Source organism: Mandrillus leucophaeus, unplaced genomic scaffold, assembly GCF_000951045.1.
Source record: "Mandrillus leucophaeus isolate KB7577 unplaced genomic scaffold, Mleu.le_1.0 Scaffold169, whole genome shotgun sequence".
Lineage (NCBI taxonomy): Eukaryota > Metazoa > Chordata > Mammalia > Primates > Cercopithecidae > Mandrillus > Mandrillus leucophaeus.
The window spans coordinates 4,723,970-4,744,157 of NW_012101687.1; the positions used below are offsets into that span (position 1 = coordinate 4,723,970).

General features: G+C 37.7%; 1 protein-coding gene across 8 annotated transcripts in view; it reads left to right on the plus strand.

The window, feature by feature from the left end:
- The window catches only part of FRS2 (fibroblast growth factor receptor substrate 2), a 110,208-nt gene that overhangs the window by 65,428 nt on the left and 24,592 nt on the right, over positions 1 to 20,188 (plus strand). For 3 of the 8 annotated variants that reach the window (XM_011976613.1, XM_011976614.1, XM_011976609.1), the window contains one exon: positions 2,106 to 2,173. The exons of the other annotated variants lie outside the window; for them this stretch is intronic. The gene's annotated coding sequence lies outside the window, so the exon portion shown is untranslated. The remainder of the gene's footprint in view (positions 1 to 2,105; positions 2,174 to 20,188) is intronic. 8 annotated transcript variants of the gene reach the window in all.

Consider the following 20,188-nt stretch of genomic DNA (forward strand, 5'->3'; position numbering starts at 1 on the left):
CCAGGATGGTCTCGATCTCCTGACCTCGTGATCCGCCCGTCTCGGCCTCCCAAAGTGCTGGGATTACAGGCTTGAGCCACCGCGCCCGGCCGAATGTATGCTATTAAGTACATTAATAAGCCAAAATAATGAAACAATTTAGGATTAGAATTGTTTTATCTTTTTGTTAAATCAAATTTTTTATCATTATGAAAGGGCCCTCTATCTAAACACACTTTTAGCCTTACATTTTTTAAAAAATTGTTATTATTGCTGTTTTCTTGGATTAATATAGCTAGTGTAGTTTTCTTTTGGTTAGTGTAGTATTTTCATTCTTTTTTTTTTTTTTTTTTTTTTTGAAACGAAGTCTCACTCTGTCACCCAGGCTGGAGTGCAGTGGCGCAATCTCAGCTCACTGCAACCTCCATCTCCTAGGTTCAAGGAATTCTTGTGCCTCAACATCCTGAGTCGCTGGGATTACATACACGCACCACCATTCCTGGCTAATTTCTGTTTTTTTAGTAGAGATGGGGTTTCCCATGTTGGCCAGGTCAGTCTCGAATTCCTGACCTCAGGTGATCACCCACCTCAGCCTCCCAAAGTGCTGGGATTACAGGCGTGAGCCACCGCACCTGGCCAGTATTTTCATTCTTTAGTTTTTCATGTATTTTCATTGGAGTTTTGTAAATAGAATAAGATTGAGTTTTATTTTTGTTCTGAATGACAATCTTTATTTTTTAACTGGAGAATTTCAGTCAATTGTGTTACTGATAGATTTAGATTTTTTTTTTTTTTAACTTTTTTTTTCTTTTTTTGAGACAAGATCTCGCTCTGTTGCACAGGCTGGAGTGCAGTGGCACGATCATGGCTTACTTTAGCCTCTATCTGCTGCTGTCAACGATCCTTCCACCTCAGCCCCTTAGGTAGCTGGGATCACAGGCATGCGCCACTATGCTGGGCTGATTTTTTAATTTTTTAGAGATGGTATCCCACTATGTTGCCTAAGTTGGTCTTGAATTCCTGGACTCAAGCGTTCCTCCTGCCTCAGCCTCCCAGAGTGTTGGAATTACAGATGTAAGCCACCATGCCCAGCTCTGATTTACATATATTTCTGTCCCCTTCTGTGGTTTTTCTGTTTATCCAATTCTTCCTCTCATTCTTGCCAGTCTTTTGTATTGAGTTAGACATATATGTTTGTCTCATTCCATCTCCTCTCCATACCTTGCATGCATGTATATTTGTTTATAATTAATATATTATTTATTCTTTTAGTGGTTGCTCTGGCTATTTTAACATGGTTTTCTTAGAAAAGTCCAAATTAGTATCTTTATTCCTGAATAATGTAGTAACTTAGTACGCTCTGGTTGTCTTCCTCTCAACCTGTAACATTGTTGTCTGTTATCTTAGTTTTGGCATATTCTTCTTATGCATACATACAGAATTTTAGACAAATTACTGTTTTAGGTAGTAAACCTTTGTTTAAATTTATTTACCTAATCACTGTTTTCTTGGCTCATTGTTCCTTTTTGGATCTGAGACCTTTCGTCTATGATAATTTTTTTTCTACCTGAAGTATGTTCTTTAGAATTTCTTTCAGTGAAGATCCTTTGGTGAAAAAGACACTTTTTTCTTTGTCTGAAGATGTCTTTATTTCAACTTCATTCTTGAAAGGTAGTTTCTCTGTGTGTAGAATTCTGTTTTCTCATCATATTGAAGACATTACTCCAGTCCTTTGACTGCCAGTATTGCTGTTGAGAAGTCTTAATTGCCCTTCCTTTGTAAGTAATCACCCTTTTATTTGGCTGTCTTAAGCCTTTTTTTCCTTCCCATTTAGTGTTTTGCAGTTTTGTATAATGTATTGAGGCATTATTTTTTTCATTTCCTCATTTTATTTTTTGTAATCCCACTTGGGATTCTTTGGGAGTTCCTGGATCTGAGGATAATAATAATGTCTTTGAATAATTGTGGAAAATTCTTAACCATTATCTCTTTGAATAATGCCTCTTATTTTCTCCTTCTATAACTCTAATTAGACATATAGTCTATTTTTCATGTTATGCCTTTTTGTCCTTTTTCGTCTCCACAAACTCATTTAAGAGCTGGCTTATAGTTATAAATTCTTGCAGGAGATTTTCTTCTTTTTACCAGCGTCAAGGTCAAGCAGGCAAGTTTACTTGCTGTCACCTTCTACTAGGTAGGTTTGCTGCTCCTTCATTTGTACTTTGTGGATTTGGGGATTTGCAACTGTATGCAAGGCAGTCTTGGACTATATAGTCTGTCTCCCGCAGTCTGCAGTTTTCTAAGCAGCATGATGAAATTACCTTAAAGTCAAGAGCCACCTTTCGTAGCTTTTTACATTTGTGCCAGATTAGGAAAACATTTAATAATAAAATTTTAAAAATATGTATATAAAGCATTGTAGATTCCAGCAGTAGAGTCAGTCTGGACATCTAACCTACCATGTTGCTAGAAATAGAATCCCTTGATCCATTTCAAATAACATACAACTTAGGTAAGGTTTGTATGAGAAACATAATACAGAATTCTAATCAGCCATCTCCCATTGACAAAAAAAGGCCCTGGCCTTAAGTTTGGTAAATTCATGCCTTTTTATATGTTTAAGCTAAAATAAAATGTTTAAGGTAAGGGGTGTGTGTGAGGGTGGTATGTGTGTTTTAATTTCCTGCATTATCCAACTAACTTCATGTCCATTTGAATTAAGATGGATTCTACTGAACTTCCTCTTTTATTCCTGACATTATACATTTGTCACCTTTTTCTCTTTGCAACAAAAATGACATGTGTTAAGTTTATATTTTTAAAAATTTAGATTCCCTTATATTATTCAGATGCATTATTTTCAAAACACATTCATAAAAAGTGATAATACCCTATCTATAATTGTATAATCTTTCAACTTCATGGTCTTAGTCTATTCTCCATGAGTTTATTTCTATATTTTGTTATGCAGATTCCTCACAAAATAACATAAAATTTAGTTACACAGAGGCCCTCCTAGATGCAATGACACCCGATAGCAAGAGCACACCAAGAACCCAAATCTTGGTTTCTAATACTAGTTGATTATCCTTATCCTTATTCTAAATGCTTGGGATCAGATGTGTTTTGGATTTCAGGGTGTTTTGTTTTGTTTTGAGACAGAGTCTCACTCTATTGCCCAGGCTAGAGTGCAGTGGCATGATCTCGGCTCACTGCAACTTCTGCCTCAGCTTCCCGAGTAGCTGGGATCACAGGAACACACCACCATGCCTGGCTAATTTTTTGTATTTTTAGTAGTGATGGGGTTTTATCATGCTGGCCAGGCTGTTCTTGAACTCCTGGCTGTTCTTGAACTCCAGGCTGTTCTTGGCCTCCCAAAGTGCTGGGATTACAAGCATGAGCACCGTGCCTGCTTGAATTTCAGGGTTTTTTTTGGATTTCTAAGTATTTGCATATACATAATGAGATATCTTGGGGATGGGACTCAAGTCTAAACACGAAATTCATTTATGTTTCATATATGCCTTATACACATAGCCTGAAGGTGATTTATACAATATTTTAAATAATTTTGTGCACGCATCATGTGAAGTCGGGTGTGAAATTTTCCACCTGTGGTGTCATGTTGGTGCTCAGAAATTCTCAGATTTTCCAATTAGGGATGCTGAATCTGTACCCTTCTCCTTAAGGACCAGGGTTCGTTGGAAAAATGGCTCAATCTAGGACTAGGGCAAGAAACAGACGTCTAAGATCCACTTTGGGAGGCTGAGGCGGGCAAATTACAAGGTCAGGAGTTCAAGACCAGCCTGGCCAACATGGTGGAACCCCATCTCTACTAAAAATACAAAAAATTACCTGGGCAGGGTGGCGGGCACCTGTAATCCCAGCTACTCGGGAGGCTGAGACAGGAGAGTCACTTGAACTCAGGAGGTGGAGGTTGCAGGGAGCCAAGATCGTGCCACTGCACTCCAGCCTGAGTGACAGTGTGAGACTCTGTCTCAAAAAATAATAAAAAGATAGACAAGATCAGCTTAGAACATCTTGTAGTGCCAAAAAAAAAGTAAAGAAGGGCTTTAACAAAAAACCCACAAAATGGGACTATGTCAAAGGGGCATAGGAGTCACTTAAAAGAGCTCACAATGATCAAAGTTGGAATAATTTGAAGAAGAAAATAAGTAAAGTATAAAGTAATATTGGATTATAACCCAGAGTGTAAAATGAATATCCACAGGCTGATACTGATATGAATAAGTGATTGAATAAATAAATAAATAAATAAATAAATAAATAAATGGAGAAGAGACAAATCTCCTGTACAGAAGAACTCCAAATAATTTGTCAATACTCCACCTTCATCATGGTGAGACACAATTCCCTAATCCTTAAGTATGGGCTGTGCATGCCTTCTTTCCAAGAAGTTCAGTACTTCTTCCAAGAAGTACAGAAGAGTTCAGGGAGAAGTAACTTCACAGTGGAGAAATCTGACAGCCAGGTAGGTTGTCAGGGGTAACATCAACAGTGATAAGTCATGTTGATAATATGTTTCAAAGGCTATGTTGTGATAAAAATGGCACTTTATCTCTGTGATCCTCCTCCCCAAATCCCATACTCCCAGTCTAATTATGAGAAAAGTGTCAAATTCCAAGAGAGGAGGGGCGTTCTCCAAAGTATTTTACCAGTGCTCCTGAAAATGGTCAGGATAATCAAAAACAAGAAAAATCTGAAAAACTGTTACTGCCAAGAGGATCCTTAAGAGACATGATGACTAAATGTAATGAAGTTTGTTTTTTAAAAAAACCACAAAACTGAGTCCCTCAAGTATTTTTTTAAACCTAGAAGTCACCTACTTTGCAACTTTTATTTGATTTTAGATCACATCCCACTCTTGAATGCGTGTTTCCCCTGGAGCAACCCAGGTTTTAAAAAGTTTAGTAAAAGAGGGTATCAGATAACCAGTTCTTACAAACAGGCCCAACATTTATTATGTTGCATTTGCTGCCATCTGAAGGCCTACTCACACAAACGGTAGAAAGTTGTGTTTATTAAAATCTTAACTTCTTTAATATTTCAAATTTTTAAACTTCACGGTAACCAAAATTCTTATGAAAATTATACAAAATACCTTAGAATGTATAATTTAGCTGTTTTTGTTTTAAAGGAAGTATGTGTATATGTGTGTATTTGGCCTACTCTGTAAAAATAAAGAATATAGCATTAATGTTATTAGGCCCAGTTAGTCTGTATTCTAGTATAGTTACTGGTACAAAAGTAACACTGGGCCAGGTGCAGTGACTGACACCTGTAATCCTAGTACTTTAGGAAGCTGAGGGAGGTGGGTCTCTTGAGTCCGGGAGTTTGAGACCAACCTGGGCAACATGACAAAACTCCTTCACTATTAAAAATACAAAAAGTAGTCCGGGCGTGGTGGCTCACACCTGTAATCCCAGCACTTTGGGAGGCCGAGGTGGGCGGATCACCTGAGGTCAGGAGTACGAGACCAGCCTGACCAACATGGAGAAACCCCGTCTCTACTAAAAATACAAAATTAGCTGGGCATGATGGCACATGCCAGTAATCCCAGCTACTCGGGAGGCTGAGGCAAGAGAATTGCTTGAACCTGGGAGAAGGAGGATGGGGTGAGCCGAGATCATGCCATTGCACTCCAACCTGGGCAACAAGAGCGAAACTCCATCTCAAAAAAAATAAATAAATAAAAAATAAAACATACAAAAATACAAAAATTAGCCAGGTGCGGTGGCATGTGTTTGTAGTCCCAGCTACTCAGGAGACTGAGGCAGGATGATCACTTGAACCCTCGTGGTGGAGGTTTCAGTGAGCCAAGATTGTACCACTGCACTCCAGCCTGGGTGACAGGGTGAGACCCTGTCTCAAAAAAAAAAAAGTAACACTGTATTATTGTTAATTCAGGGGAAGTGGTTTTGATACAAATTTAGTAACTTTATGTAAAAAGTCTTATGCTTTGATGTAATTCTAACACATTTTTTATAATTTAAAGAGATTGGTTTCAAATAAGTTATTTCTCCATTTTCAGAATTTTTCCTCACACACTCGAAAGATGATTTGATTATCTTTTTATTATTAAAGCAGGTGTTATCAGGGCCATATATTAGAAGCATTTATTGCCTCTAAAACCAGATGTAGATGGCGGGGGAGTATGTTCTGAATATTTTTCTTTACTGACGGACATACTTAGTATAACAAACATATTAATTTGCAGCATTCTAATTAAAAAGTAAAAATGTGCATGCTGTCAGACCCAATCGTAAACAGGTTCAGCCTTATCAACTAGAGGAATTTAAAACCTTACTTTATGATGCCTTTACCTTTGATTTATAGTTGCTTGTTCGTATCCATAGGTTGCACACCTGCAAATTCAATCAGCCACGGATTGAAATTATTTGAAATAGAAAGCAGTTTAAAAAAATTACAAAATACAGCATAACAACTGTTCAGATAGCATTTGTATTGTAAGTAATCTAGAGGTTATTAAAGTATACAGGAAAAAAGTATACAGAAAAAAGACTAGCTCTGAAATTCTTTATTTTTTCAAACAGATTTTTGAATGAATCAGGGTATGTAAAGAAAAAATATTTAAACTAATATTGTTTGTAGCTAAACCATTATTTCATTGGTCTGTGATATTCCAAACTTGTACTTTCAACCATATGTAACCATATTTCTGTTTTCACTGAAATAACTCAGATCAAAGATGTTGGTGTTGGAATTGCATATGGCAGGTAGTTCAAATATATTCAAAGTAAATTCTAGTTAATATTAAGTACCTTTTAATGTTAGAAAATGAAAGAGCTTAGGAAAAGTTGTAGGATGAGAAATCCAACATAAACAATTGCTTTACTCTTAGAGTATCTTCACCTTCACCTAGGCTCATCCCAAGACTGCAAAACGTCAAAGAGTGACCTAGCTTGGAGGAGATAGTGTGGCTTGGATAATGACTCTCAGGCGGTTGACTTACCCAGGTAGAGTCTTCAGGAGTTACATCTGCTATAATAACTATAATCCAAATGACAGTTTTTGAATCTATAGTACAAAAAGGAAAACATCTGGTGCTACCTCAGTCTTACGAGTATACTTGCTCACTTTGATAACAACATGGTAACATTGCTTCTAAAAGAAATTTTGTGATACTGTTTCTTAAATTTCAAATTATTTTTCTTGAGATAGCTGTCAGTGTACAGACAAATCTAAGTGATAATTTTGAGCCCCATTTTTGCAAGTCATCTCAATAAGTAACAAGTAACATATGTTAATAAGTGAAAATGTAAAAGCATTTGGTTGTAGTTTTATTGATATGTTTGTACATTGCAGAAATTCAGGAACAAATTTTATGAATAAGAATGTTGCTATTTTTAAACAATATCTGATATTATTCATTCAACTAAAACTTATTAAGCATTTAATATCTGTCTGGCACTCTTCAGGCACTGAGGATATTTCAGTGAACAAAACAAAATCTTTGCCACTATGGAGTTTACGTTTTGTGGCGGCAGTGGAGTGAAGATAGAGAATAAAAAAACAAGTCAATATGTAGTATGCCACTTGGTGGTAAGGCATTTTGAGGACAATGTAGTAGGGAAAGAGGAAAAGGTGTATCATCATAGGCTAGTGGGTAAGGGCTTATCTATTTCATATGTAGAGTGCTCAGGAAAATTCTTTAATAAATTGATTTGTGAACAAAAACCTGAAGCAAGTGAAGGAGGAAACTATGCTGATATCTGGTAGAAGAGCATTCCAGGTACAAGGAACAGTAGTTGCAAAGGACCTGAGATAGGAACATACTTAGTGTATTCTAGAAACAGCAAGGAGGCCGTTGTGGCTGGAGCAGAGTATGGAGAGTGAAGAATTTTAAAGTACATGATCAGTAGTGGAACGGGAGAGGCAGAAAATGTTAGGATCTCATAGAGACCACTGAAAAGTCCTTAATTTTTATTTTCAGAGGAATAGGGGGAGCCACTGCAGGATTTTGTCAGGAAAAGTTGTGAACCACATTGAAGTGGACAAAAAAATGGCAAATGGGTGTCCTGTCTAGCTCAGCCATTGAGTTTATCTCTGTCTCATTTTGTGGGCAGGGCAGGGGCGGAGTAGGAAGGCTTTTTTTTTTTTTAGAGTACTGGAACTTAACAGAAAACTTCTTAAAAATGCGATTGAATCATAAATATTGATGTTAAAATCCTCAACAAAATACTAGTGAAACCAAATTCAGCAGCATATCAGTGAGATTATATACCATGATCAAGTGGGACTTATTCCTGGAATGCATAGATGGTTCAACATATGAAAATTGTTCAATGTAATGTATGCATTAAAAGTATGAATGGGAAAAAACCACATGATCGTGTCAATTGATGCAGAAAAAACATTTGACAAAATTCAGTATCCTTTCATGATTAAAAAAGAAAAACACTAAAATTAGAAATAAAAGGAACCAGGTATGGTGGCTCATGCCTGTAATTTTAGCACTTTGGGAGACTAAGGTGGGTGAGTCACTTGAGATTAGGAGTTTAATACCAGCCTGGCCAACATGGTGAAATCCCATCTCTACTAAAAATGTAAAAATTAGCTGGGCCTGGTGGCGCGCACCTGTGATCCCAGTTACTCAGGAGGCTGAGGCAGGAGAATCACTTGAACCTAGGAGGAGGGGGTTGCAATGAGCCAAGATCATGCCACTGCACTCCAGCCTGACTCCATCTTGAAAAATAAATAAATAAATAAAAAATAAAAGGAAACTACTTCAACATAGTAAAAGCTGTATATGAAAAATACAGTGAATGTCACATTCAGTGGTGAAAGACTGAAAAGAGATTTTCCTCTGAGATCAGGAACAAGGCAAGGATTCCCACTTTCACCAATTCTATTAAATATTGTAATGGGTATTCTAGCCAGAGCAATTAGGCAAGAAAAAGAAAAGCCATCCAAATTGGAAAGAAGTAAAGTAATCTCTGTTTACAGATGATATGATCTTATATGTAGAAAACCCTAAAGCGTTAGCAGTTTCATCTAACAATGAAGAATACTAAAAGGAAATTAAGAAAACAATTTTGTTTACAATAGCATCAAAAAGAATAAAATACGAATTAACCAAAGAAGTGAAAGATTTTTACAGCAAAAACTATAAAACATTGCTCAAAGAAATTAAATAAATGAAAAACTTCTGCTTTTCATGGATTGGAAGCCTTCATATTGTTAAGATGTGAATACTAAAAATAATCTACAGAATCAGTGCAATTCCTATCAAAACCACAATGATGATTTTTGCAAAATTAGAAAAGCCCATCCTACAATTCATATGGAATATCAAGGGACTGTCAATAGCTAAAACAATCTTGAAAAAGAAGAACAAAGCTGTTGATTCACACTTCCTGATTTCAAAACTTACTACAAAGCTACAGTAATCAAACAGCATGGTATTGGCATAAATTTAGGCAGACATATAGCCCAATGGAATAGAATAGAGAACCCAGAAATAGACCGGCGTGGTGGCTCACACCTGTAATCCCAGCACTTTGGGAGGCCAAGGCGGGTGAATCTCGAGGTCAGGAGTTCGAGACCAGCCTGGCCAACATGGTGAAACCCTATCTCTACTAAAAATACAAAAAATCAGCTGGGTGTCGTGGTGGAGGCCTGTAATCCCAGCTATTTGGGAGGCTGAGCAGGAGAATTGCTTGAACCTAGGAGACGGAGGTTGTAGTGAGCCGAGATCGTGCCACTGCACTCTAGCCTGGGTGACAGTGCGAAACCGCGTCTCAAAAAAAAAAAAAAACAAAAAAAAACAAAAAACCCAGAAATAAACACTTGCATATATGGGCAAATAATTTTTGACAAGGGTACCAAGACTATTCAGTGGGAAAGGGACAGTCTCTTCAACAAGTGATGCTGGAAAAACTGGATATCTACATACAAAATAATGGAGTTGGACCTTCATCTAGCACTATATACAAAAATTAAAATGAATCAAAAGTGTACAACTGTTGTAAGGAAATGTGGGGCAAATGCTTCATGACATTGAATTTGGCAGTGGTGTCTTGGATGTAACACCAAAGGCACAAACAATACAAGAAAAAACTTTTGAAACTCAAAATCAAAAACTAATTTAAAAATGGGCCAAGGACTAGAATAGACATTACACCAAAGAAGATATACAAAGGCCAGTAAGCATATGAAAAGGTGTTTAACGTCACCAATTATTAGAGAAATGCAAATAAGAAATACAGTGAGATACTACCCTCATACTCATTATATTACCCTCACACTACTCTTTTTTTTTTTTTTTTTTTTTGAGATGGAGTTTTGCTGTATTGCTCAGGCTGGAGCGCAGTGGTATGATCTCAGCTCACTGCAACTTCCGCCTCCCAGATTCAAGTGATTCTTACATCTCAGCCTCCCAAGTAGCTGGGACTATAGGTGTGCACCACCACACCTGTCTAATTTTTGTATTTTTAGTAGAGACAGGGTTTCGCTGTGTTACCCAGGCTGGTCTCGAACTCCTGGCCTCAAGTGATCCACTCACCTTGGCCTCCCAAAGTGCTGGGATTACAGGTATGTGCCACCATGCCTGGTTAATTTTTGTATTTTTAGTAGAGATGGGGTTTTACCCTGTTGTCCAGGCTTGTCTCAAACTCCTGGCCTCAAGATTCGCCTACTTCAGCCTCCCAAAGTGCTGGGATTACAGGTGTGAGCCACTGCACCTGGCCACAGATGGCTATTATTTTTTTAAAAAATAGTAACAAATGTTGGTGAGGACGTGGAAAAATTGGAAACCTTATGCACTGTTGGTGAGAATATAAAATGGTACAGTTTTGTGGTCCTCAAAAAATTAAAAACAGAATTACCATATGATGCAGCAATTCAACTTCTGAGTATATTCAAAAGAACCAAAGGCAGGGTCTTAAGGTATTTGTACACCCATATCTATTTGTACACAGTAGCCAAAAGGTGGAAGCAACCCAAGTGTTCATTGACAGATGAATGGGTAAGTAAAATGTGGTATATAGATGCAGTGGAATATCATTCAGCCTTAAAAAGGAAGGAAATTCTGTAATATGCTACGTCATGGATGAACCTTGAAGACATTATGCTAAGTGAAATAAGCCAGTCACACAAAGACAAATGCTATGTGATTCTACTTATGTGAAGGAGGTAGTATAGTCAAAATTAGAGAGAAAGTAGAATGGTTGTTGTCAGGGGATGGGAGGAGGAGGGAGTTACTGTTTAACAGCTGTGGAGTTTCAGTTTTACAAGATGAAAAGAAGCCTAGGCAACATAGTGAGACCTTGCCTCTACAAAACATTAAAAAGTTAACCGCACATGGTGGGATGTGCCAGTGGTCCTAGCTAATTGAGAGGCTGAGAAGGGAGAATCCCTTGAGCCCAGGATGTCAAGGCTGCAGTGAGCTATGGTCACATCACTGCCCTCCCGCCTAGTTGACAGAGTGAGACCCTGTCTCGAAAAGAAAAAAAGAGTTACAGAGATGGATGATGGATAGTTAAGATGGTAAATTTTATGTGTATTTTACCACAATAAAAAAGTAGAAAATGCAAGTAAATCTTATTCATGAAAATAAATATAAATTATCCCCAGTAGAATGCAGTTGATATTACCTGTGAATATACCTGTTTTGCATCTATTTGTAAATTTCTTTCAGAACTCCTTATTTCCTATGTATGTGTAGTTGTTGGAATGTTCCTCTGAACCAGTTGTAACGTCTTACTAATTCTATTATTAATGAGTTAAATTATATCTTTGACATATGTTTGTTTTACTGTTTTTTGAGAGTTATGATTTTTGCCATTTTCAGAAAAATATCCATTAATACTTTTTTTTTTTTTTTTGAGTCGGGATCTTGTTTTCTCACCCAGGCTAGAGTACAATGGCACAGTCATGGCTTACTGCAGCCTCCGACTTCTGGGCTCAAGGGATCCTTCCATCTCAGCCTCCTAATAAGTAGCTAGGACTACAGGTGCATACCACCACATCTGGCTAAGTTGTTTTTTTATTTTTTAGAGATAGGTTCTTGTGCTGTTGCCCAGGCTGGTCTTAAACTCCTGGTCTCAAGTGATCCACCCACCACAGTCTCCCAAGTTGCTGGAATTACAGGTGTAAGCCACTGCACCAAGCTCCTGTATTAATACTTTTTAACAGAATTAATCTGGTTGCTCTGGTGAGAAAAGACTAGAGCAGGACAATCAGAGGCAAAGACCAATTAGAAGGCAGTTGGGAAAAATTCATAAAGAAATGTTGGTAACTTGGACCAGAGAAGAAATAGTGGAAATGTTAAGCAATGGTTGAACTTGGACATATTTTGAAGACAGATCTGAAAGGATTGATGGATTGGATATGGGATGTGAGAGAGTAAGGTGTGAAGGGTGACTGCAAGAATTTTGGATATTAATCTTAATAAAATAAGTAATTCCTTCTCTCAAACATTTTTAGGTTGGTAATTTTTATTTTCAATTCTTAGTTTAGTTGGTTTGACTAAGAAATATAAAAGCTGGTGATCATGGCTCTTTTCTCATAAGGTATCTTTTCCACTGATTATAGTGTAATATATAATTACTGTATTGAAAACATCAATAACAACTGCTTTAAGTCAGGGTTCTGGCAGGAACCCTGTAATGGAAAAGAATTTAATAAAGGGATTATTTACACATTATGGGCAGGTTAAGGGAAATCAGCACGTGATGTTAGCCAGGTTTGCTAGGAACACCGGGCTGCTAGGAACAGTTCTTAACACTCCTAGGTATCTAAAAAGGGAAAGAGAGAGGAAGTGACTACCTGAGTCAGCAAGAGCTATAAGTATGTGAGAGAGCTGCCTAACAGGGGCCATTACTAGAAGAACCTCCATAAGGAAGGGAACCACAGCCAATCTGGTCTGCTGGTGCCTCCATGCGGGTGAGGCTCCTAGGGCGCAGAGTAGAGTAGAGAAGGTTAGAGAGCGGCTTTGAAGGGTCAAATGGAAAATATACAGCATTGCAGATAACTTTTAAGCCCTACCTTAAAACAAACAAATACACGTATGTGCTTCAAGTTTAAAAATATAGCAAAGAGAGAAATGAAGAACATAATTATTTAGTGGTAGAAAATTATGAAAACTCAGTTGGGTAGATTTTAATGATATTAAATAGAATTAGTACAGCTAAAAATCAACCATAAAATTTGGTGAAGACTTTAGAGGTTTTATATCATATTAAATGTTTTACTTTGGACTTACAAAGTTAAAAATGCTTTTTATCTTTTTTATGTGTTTTACTTAAAGTTAATTGAATATAATATTTTATAACTTCAGAAATAATAACTTAAGAAATACGCTTTATATTTCTTAAGTATTTTAAAGCTGTTTTGTTGTGTCTTTTTGTTCCCTTTAATGTAAAGTAGTTCAGATTTAGTTTAGTCCTTGAAATTTATTTAAATTGAAAGAAAACTCAAATCACGTCTTTGTTGTTGTTAATTTTGTGTATTTAATTCATTTTGTTTTTAGAGACAACATCACACTTGAGTTTTTAGAGAAAAATCATCACAACATTGTTGTTGTTAATTTTGTGTATTTAATTCATTTTGTTTTTAGAGACAACATCATACTTCTTAACCAGTAATGGACTCGACTGAAACACTGTCTGCGATTGGTAACTCAGCATTTAAAGGGAGCTCAGTTATTTGTTGGGTAGATAGAACTTTGTTCCATTTGCATAGACTTCTGTTGTTTGGTCTGTCTCCTATTTCAGGAGCAAATCAAGCCTATTATTCCATAAGATGGAAATTTGAAGACAGTTGTCTGTCTCTGTTCTGCTCTTCCATATTGCTAAATATTTTCTTCTCCACACTGGTTTCTACAGTCTTACCTTATTGATTTGACAATGTTCTTTCAGTCCCATCTCACCTTGCCTCAGTCTTCCCCTAGGCTTCTGTGATACCACACTCTTGGGGGTTTTCCTCTTGTTTCTTGGAGAGTGAATGTCCAGTCTCCTTGTGGGCTTTTTTTCACTCTTTTTTTTTCACAATTCCTTTAAATGTTGGTGTTTCTGAGCTGCTGCAGGTCTTACTTTTCTTCGCACTGGGCAGTCTCATCTGTCCCTATGCTTGGATCTGTAAGCTGACGACTCCCAAATCTCTCTCCCATCTCCACACCTATATTTCTGTTTGTCTGTTGAGCATCTCCATTTGAATGTCTCACGGACATCAAAGTACATTCAAAACTGAGCTTATATGTTTTTCTAAACCTTGTGTCCTTCCTGTGTTCCCTGGCTCAATGTATGTACTGTCAACCTCAACTGAAAATGTGAGTATTTTTCCTTGACTTCTGCTTTCCTTCCCAGTCTAACCAGTCATCAGGTGTTATTAAGGCTAACGCTTAAGTATCACTCTAATCCATCCTTTTTTTCCCCATCTTCGTTGTTCAGTAACTTAATGCAGTCCTCATGGTTATTGGCATGCAACAACCACTTCCGAACCTGCAAAAACCATGTAAAGTGTAGGGAATGTTGGTAGGAAGTATTTTTAACTTAACCTGCGAGGAAATATAGATTCAGAGAGGTTAAGTAAGAACTCAGATCTCTCTAGTGTTCAAGTACATATTTTCACTAAGTCTAAAACGAAAGGCTTTGTTTTTAGCATTCTAAATTTCTCTAGAAGACATTATCTCCAATATTGCCAACCTGGGCGATGGAGCAAGACCTGTCCCAAAACAAGCAAAACCACCAAAGCCTTTCATTTTAAATTCTAATGTAGTGTTTAAAGTACATTGAGATAGCAGAGATACTGTATGCCATTTGTCAATTATATGAGAATTAAAACCTCACCTGAGCCATACTGTACTTTCTGTTTAGAAGGATGAATCATTTCTGGGAATTCAGTTTTGTAATTTACGTGTGGAAAATTTAAAACTATAAGGCTTCAACATGAGTATTTTATGTACATAATTATAGGAAACCAATATTATTTGTGGCTAACTGTTGAATTAAGTTCGAAGACTTTTTAATTATTCAAAGTCTTTTTAAAAAGATTAAAGTACGCAGCTTTTCAGCCAGTATTAGTGAAGAAACATTTTGAGAGTATGACGGAATAAGACATCTTCTTAGAAATTTCAGCTGTTTTTTATTGAGATTTGTTTTCTTCACATTTGTCTTTAAAAAAAAAAAAAAAAGAAAAGAAGAAAGAAATATTCTCAAAGTTGCTTTCAAATCCCAGCACTTTGGGAGGCCAAGGCGGGAGTATTGCGTGGGGCTAGGAGTTCTAGACCCCCTGGGCAACATTGCTAGACCGTGTCTCTACAAAACATTTAAAAAATTAGCTGCGTGTGGTGGTGCACGCCTGTAATCCAAACTACTTTGGGAGGCTGAGGCGGGAGGATCACTTGAGTCCAAGAGGTTAAGGCTGCAGTGAGCTTTGATCGCCCCACTACACTCCAGCCTGGGCAATGGAGCAAGACCCTGTCTTAAAACAAACAAACAAAACTACCAAATTATATGTTATTGTAGTTGTTTTCAGAGGGATGAGCTCAAGTGTAATTATGAACGTGGCTCTTCAGAATTACCTTCACCATGGATGATTGGTACGTGTTTAAGTTAAGACCCAGGTAAATCTGAAGGAAAGCAAACCATGAAACCTTTAGAGGAAGGGTGCATATTGTCTTTGTTAATGTGGTAGAGCAGAAAACTGAACATTCTAAATTTGACTTCTAGTAAAATTTTGATTAATTTATTCACCTTCATTTCCCCATTGAAAAATGGAGAAAATAGTTCCTACCAGGCTGCATTATGAGATTGTTTTTTAGATCAATATTTAGCAAGGGCTCAAAAGAACATCACATCAGTCTTGGATGCTCTGAAATCCTACTACTTGATTGTAACTATCTTCACCATCTGGGAAGGAGCAAAGAAAAGACAGTCCAAACAACTTTGCATTTCTGTTATTTGTAGTGTGTTGATAGTTCTTTCATTGACTGTATGACATATTTTATTGATCCTAAGAGACATTTCCCAGTTTTATTCACTAAAATTTGGGTGTGTCTTACAATTAGTGGCATATTATAGTTAAATTGACTTTTTTTCTTTCTCAGTGGTATATAAAATATCAGTCTTAAAATCAATCATGTCTCAGCTTTGATGAAAAACAGGATATATGTCTATTAATTTTCAAAGTAACAACAATAACAGTATAGTGGCCACCATACCTGAGGATCACTTTTTTGGTAGGTAACGTCTACTGTCTTAAACACAACCAGGAACTGGAAAGTAAGAAACAAAGGCTTCTGATGCTTAAAATCACTGTTACAGAACTCATGAAGTAAAGGCCAGATACTTTAACTTACAAGACCCCTTTGCCTCTGAGTGTAGTGTCTTACTTTGTACGTCGTTGAGTTAGTCCTAGATACCTTATTACAGAGTCCCCAAGGATTCAAAAGAGTAAACTGTGGGAGGCCAAGGTGGGCAGATCACCCGAGGTCAGGAGTTTGAGATCAGCCTGGACAACATGGTGAAATCCTGTCTCTACTAAAAGTACAAAACTTAGCCGGGCATGATGGCGCACACCTGTAATTCCAGCTACTCGGGAGGCTGAGGCAGGAGAATTGCTTGAACCCCGGAGGTGGAGGTTGCGGTGAACCAAGATCGTGCCATTGCACTACAGCCTGGGCGGTAGAGCAAGACTCCATCTCAAAAAAAAAAAAAAAAAAGTAAAAAGGAATGCATATAAATGTTTATTAAGTGGTGGTTCTAGGACTTACTATACTTTCTGCTGAGAATGAGTGTCCCATAAACAAACAATTACAAATTATTTTTAAAAAGCAACACAAAACTCAGAACAGGCCACTTAGAGCGATTTTTTTTTTTTTTTGAGACGGAATCTCAGTCTCACTCTGTTGCCCAGGCTGGAGTGCAGTGGCACGATCTCAGCTCACTGCAACCTCTGCCTCCCAGGTACACAAGACTCTCCTGCCTCAGCCTCTCGAGTAGCTGGGATTACAGGCGCCCACCACCACGCCCTGCTAATTTTTTGTATTTTCATTAGAGACAGGGTTTCACTGTGTTAGCCAGGATGGTCTTGAACTGCTTACCTCGTGATCCACCTGCCTCGGCCTCCCAAAGTTCTGGGATTATAGGCGTGAGCCACTGCACCTGACCCACTTAGAGTTATTTTAGGAGCTTGCAACCTAACATATGTAAGTTATGCTGATTACAGCTTAGAAGAAATTTCTTATCAAAATGTAATCTGATTCCACTAGCACTTTCTTTAAGGGACAATATGATTGTACCTTTAAATTTTGATTGGAGAATATTTATTGTTGATTAAATTTTCCCTTATGGCTTAATGGAGTTACTAAAACATAGTTTTCCTTAAAAGTATCAGGAAAAAAAAAAAAAAAAAGCTTGTGGGAGGCTTCTGTTACACATCTGAAATAGGATTTGATTCTGTAATTTCAGTGGTCTCTAGACCTGGATAATTCTACCCATGTTGCTAGATGGCACCAGGGTGCCATTTTTAGGCCTTAGGGCTAAGGAATGGGCGTAGGTGGTAGGAAGATGTTAGAGAGGAAAGAAGTAGGGAAGAAAAACTTTGGGACCATATTGTGGTACTGAAAACTGTCTCTAGGAGTTCTCAGTGGGCAGTTGTGTACCGGGTGTCCAGCTGCATTATTTGTGTTTGAAGTAAACCCAGGCTGTGTATCTCCGTGAATTCTTAGTATTGGGTGCTTTTCAAGACATCCATTCCCCTAAGATGTGAATTTTGAGCATAGCTTGTTGGCCTCAGGCACTTTAACCTGAGAGTAGATGTTAAGTTCTGCTTGTTGGCAGGTTTCCAGCATTTACTAATTAGAGTTTCCCTACTTAAATGCTCCTGGCAGTTTCCCTTGGCCACTGTGTTCTTCAGAGTCTGCCCAAACGTGTTTTGTATGTAGTCTGCCTTTGGGCTCTGCTTAGACACTTACAGCTTTTGTTTCTAAAGAACTCTTCAGTAAGTATTGATTTGTATTTTCTTTAGTTAATAATTCATTGATTATAAAAGCAATTCACACACTAGAAAACATAAAAAGAAAAAATCCTTTTCATTCTACCACTAAATGAATCAGTGTTAACATTTTAGGGTGTGTTCATCTAGTTTTTTTTGTGTGTGTGTGGGTTTATGTATTTTATGTGGAGGTAGGGGAGAGAAAAATTGATGTAAAATGTTATTTTTTAATAATGCAAATCCTTTCAAGTTTGCTACTGGATGTGAAGAGCAACTTTTAAAATAAAATTTTTTAGAATAATTTTAGAATGTTAAGTTGTAAAGATAGTTCCCATATGCCCTTCACCTAGCTTCCCCTAGTGTTAACATCTTATATAACCATGGCATATGTGTCAAAACTAAGAAATTAATACTAGTACAATACTATTAACTAAACTACAGACTATTTACATTTCTTCTGTTTTTCTACTGATGTTCTTTTTCTGTTCCAGGATCCAACCTAGGGATACATATTGCATCTAGTGGTTTGTTACTGTTTTGAGACAGTGTCTCACTCTGTCGCCCAGACTAGAGTGCAGTGGCGTGATCACAGCTCACTGCACCGTTGGCCTCCTGGGCTCAAGCGATCCTCCCACCTCAGCCTCCCGAGTAGCTGGGATTACAGGCATTTGCCACCATGCCCTGCTATTTTTTTTTTTTATTTTTTGTAGAGACAGGGTCTCACTAAATTGCCCAGGCTGATCTTGAATTCCCAGGCTCAGGCAGTCCTCCCTACTCGGCCTCCTAAAGTGCTGGGATTATAGGTGTGAACCACATGCTCGGCCCAGCTTTATTTTTTTTAATAATAGTTTTTTACATTTTTTCTTCTCTCTTTTTTTTTTTTTTTTTGAGACGGAGTCTTGTTCTTGTTCTGTTGCCCAGACTGGAGTGCAGTGGCGTGAACTCAGCTCACTGCAACCTCTGCCTCCCAGGCTCAAACAATTCTCCTACCTCATTCTCCCGAGTAGCTGGGATTACAGGCATGTGCCACCACCCCTGGCTAATTTTTATGTTTTTAGTAGAGATGGGGTTTCATCATGTTGACCAGGCTGGTCTCAAACTCCTAACCTAAGGTGATCTGCCTGCCTCGGCCTCCCAAAGTGCTGGATTACAGGCATGAGCCACTGCGCCCAGCCCTTTTTTCTTATACTTAATTTTATATCATGAACATTTTGTCTTTGTCATTAAATAGTTTTTGAACAATATTTATTTTAAGAGCTCTATAAAAGTTAATCACAGGGATAGATGTGCTCTGATGCAAACTTTTCTGGTAAACTTTTTGTTGTTGGCATTTCGTGAGGGGGCATGTTACAAAACGTATATACAATTGACCCTTTAACAACACAGGGTTTGAACCGTATGGCTCCACTTATAGGTGGATTTTGTCAACCAGAAAGTGTTTGTGGGATGCAAAATTTCCATATACAAAGGGCTGACTTTTCATATACACAGATTCCACAGGGACGACTGTGGCACTTGAGTGTGCACGTGTTTTGGTCCATACAGAGGCCCTGGAACCAATACCCAGATACACCAAGGGATGACTGTACAGAACAAACATTTTTATTAGTGGGATACTTGAATCAGGTGTGTTAGATTGTAACAATTACTTTGAATGCACTGCTCTGGAAGTAGAGAATAAATAGGCAAATTTAGTTTTCTTTGAGAGTATATTTATCAATATTTTAGGTTGACTTAAATGCAGAAACATTTAAATGAGCTATTTGTGAAAAAGTTTTTTTGGGGGGTTAGAGTTGCTTGGCATTTGGCATAGCTTCTTTTGATCAGTGTGTATGTGGCGGGGGGCGATGTACACATGGTATACACATTTCATGTACACATAGTCAATATTAGACTTTAAAACAAAATTAGAGACAATGTCTTGCTATGTTACACAGGCTGGTCTCAAAGTCCTGGCATCAAGCAGTCCTCCTGCCTCAGTCTTCCAAAGTGCTGGGATTGCAGGTGTAAGCCACCACACCTGGCCTATATTTAGGTTTTTAATATGAGTCTAGTAACATCATATCCACCTGAGTTTGGAAGTACAGATTTATAGTAAATTGTACTTATACATTTCTATATTCAGTTTTGAAAAATACCTTTTAATTTTCCTTCCTTCCTTCCTTCCTTCCTTCCTTCCTTCCTTCCTTCCTTCCTTCCTTCCTTCCTTCCTTCCTTCCTTTCTTTCTTT